Here is a 3,468-nt window from a genome sequence, read left to right as displayed (position 1 = left end):
AAGCACTGGTTTATGGCTTATAACTCTTTAACAGAGACTTTTAAAGAATCCGTATGGGGAAAAACACTTCCAGAACCATGGCCACTGAAAAGTGGGCGGGCACTTTTGCACTCCATTCTCATATAATTGGAATGATTATTAAAACGTATTATTATTAGATATCGCCATAGGTGTGAACGTGCCTTTAGACCGTATGATTTTAATCTTAAAATCAGCAGAAATAATTAAATATCCAGTATTAACCGTTAAACATTAATTAACAGACCATTTCTGAAAATTTGCACTATAAATAAATCAAAGATCTTGACCGATAACCAATATGGTGCTGATTTGTTGTGATATTTAGAGAAAATATCTAGGTCTATGGAGTTGTGTTGTTTATGAGTCTCTACAGGAGTCAAGTCTCAATTCAATGGCCTAGTACATTTTTTGTGACTTTTGAGAGTTTCCACCTATGGCTGTTAAAAATATCAAAACTGCAGAGGGAACTTTAGCCATTGTTTGCACTGACAAAAGAGAGAGAGCCAGCCCGCCAGAATGACACTTATGTGGCTTCTGTAGCAGTAGATGTGATAACTACGGAAAGGAAGAGCTCTAAGTGGAAGAAATAAGCAGACGGGTAAGGGCCTCTTCAGGGGCCATAATTACCACCAACTTGCTGAGATGGATGGCAATGTACCTGAGAATTCATCCAGTGTTTCATGCCTGAAGAAGGCTTTGTCTCACTGCTCCAGTCGATGCTTCACTTTCACTTCACTTTCCACATCAGTAACGCAATGAGATGAATCAGAAGGGTCTCACTGGGGAGGAAATGTCTCTCTGAAAGGCTGTTCAGAAGAGCGTTGAGAAGCAAGACACCCCCTGGCAGGACTCGAAATGAGAAATGTATCTAAAATGGGTGCTGGACAATTTTCTTAAGATTAAGTAAAGTTAAACCAAGTTGCTAAATTGATCTTTTTATGGGTTTAGAGTAGGCTATGTGGTTTAAAAATGCAATAAATTAGAATTATTCATATATTATAGTTCCGAATTTTGTGATCCACCGAATTCTGTGACCCTAGTAGGCACTGTAGTGCGGGTAGGTTTAGGATTAGGATTGGAATTTCAAGTAGGTCGGATTAGCGCAATACAGCGGATCACATAATTTGGTCAAAAACCACAAAAACCAGTCCTTGAATGCGGTCAAGCGGCGTGCTTTTAACTGTTGTATCACTCAGCTTGTCTGTGTTTGCCCGTTCCAGACAGAATGTTCACACGATAATAATAATATAACAATAAATAAAAATAGGTATTTTAATTTTAATAAGCATTCTAACGCTGCATTCACACTGTCTGCACTTTACGGAGGGCGTGTCTGAAGCTTGGTGCTGTCCAACCCCATCTCACGGCAATTTGTACGAATTTTACGAGGTGGCTAATTCGTACCAATTCATACGACCTCACTCGTACGAAATTGTAAGTTTTTTGCTAAATTGTACATATTTTACGATTTGCCAAAATCGTATGAATTCATACGAATGACCTACCCCTGACCCCGCCCCTAAACCTACCCATCACATGGGTTTAGACAAATCGTACAAATTCGTACGAGTGAGGTCGTACAAATTCGTACGAGTGAGGTCGTACAAATTCGTACGAATTAACCACCTTTTAATCACTCGTTTAAATTCGTACGAATTGGTCGTGAGATAGCGTTGTGCTGTCGCGACCTTCATAGTACAACAGCCAATCACTTTACTTTCCGGTGTTGCATGAACGCAATTGGATAGCGTCTGCGCTAGGGTATTTGCATAAGGCCTGTGTTGGCGCTTGAAAAGTTGAATATTTTTCAACTTTTGCCATAACGCCAGTGACTGTTGTTATGAATGAGTCATTTAAGTCATACATTTAAACGATTCGATATTAAATACGAGTATGCAATTGTTCTATGCTTTACCTATAGCTCCCACCTAATTGTGACATTCACAGTGTGTACCTTTTTATCAATGGATTCTTTTTAACTTCTTAAGAAGTCTAAAGAAAAAGACAGCGTTAACTGTGTGCGTCGATGACAGCACTATGATCAGTCATTGTGGGCGCTGATGCCTCACTAAGACATCTGACATTTGTCATAATTGCTTTATATTGATCTGCTGTCTTGCAGGCAAATTTCTCCTCTCAGGCTATTAAGCTCTTCCATTCAACTCACATCCAGACTGGCAGGAGAACAAATTCTGACAAGAATCAGAACTTTCAAACAACAAAAGAATTGTTTAAACCTCAAATCCAAGTTCATATTTAGTATAAATCACTGTTTGAGCAAGTGAGCAAGTTTGAGCAATGGCACAGTGCCTTATGGGAATGCAAGTTTAAGCCCATGATCCTCTGCTCCCTGCACTCTCAAATGAAGTAAAAAAAAGCCCTTAAATAAACCTTAGTCACATCCACCAGCTGGAGTGCCCTTGATCTCCACAAGAGGGCACTCCTCCCTAGTTCTCATCATAAACTGCATTTCCCATAACCCTTTGCCTGGACTCATTGTGCTTCTTTACTTTCAGCTGTGACTCATTTACCTTGTTAACTTTGCCTTCATAAGCCCTGTGTTTTCAGTCATTCATTGCGAAGTCACACTGCATTTTTTTCGCGCTCTCTCTGGTCTCCCGTGTCATGGTTTTTGATCTGTTGTCTTTTTGGATTATCTGCCCTGTGTTTTGACCTATTGCCTGTTTTATGGATTACCATTCTGGATTGCCCCAATAAAAGCTGCATTTGTATCCTCAACCCGTGTTTCAGAGCAGTTTCATGACACTTTGTTTCTTCTTTTTCTTATTTCTTCTAACTCGATAGTCAGCGAGATAAAAATATATTTCAATAATAAATAATAATAATTCATTACATTTATATAGCGCCTTTCTGGACACTCAAAGCGCTTTACATAGAAGGGGGGAATCTCCTCAACCGCCACCAATGTGCAGCATCACCTGGATGATGCGACGGCAGCCATATTGCGCCAGAACGCCCACCACACACCAGCTTACTGGTGGAGAGGAGACAGTGGTGAGGCCAATTAGTATATATATAGGAGGATGATTAGGAGGCCATGATGGACAGTGGCCACTGGGCAAATTTGGCCAGGGTGCCGGGGTTACACCCCTACTCTTTTGAAAGACATCCTGGGATTTTTAATGAGCACAGAGAGTCAGGACCTAGGTTTAACGTCTCATCCGAAGGACGGCGCTCTTTGTCAGTATAGTGTCCCCGTCACTACACTGGGGCGTGTACACTTTTATAATTGGACACAAGTACACTTTTACCTCTTTTCCACCAAAAAAGAACTGGTTCGGTGCTGGTTCAAAGTTGGTTCAACTTGCGAACCTTCTCAGAACCTGTTTGTTTTTCCACTGACTAGAGAGCCCAGCGAAGGATGTCGTTACGTCACTGTGTACGTCGCCAAACGTCTTAGCTTTCCCAGAATTTTTTAGAATCCAT

This window comes from Phoxinus phoxinus (assembly GCF_949152265.1).
Source record: "Phoxinus phoxinus genome assembly, chromosome: 18".
NCBI lineage: Eukaryota > Metazoa > Chordata > Actinopteri > Cypriniformes > Leuciscidae > Phoxinus > Phoxinus phoxinus.
This window is presented reverse-complemented; position numbering follows the sequence as displayed.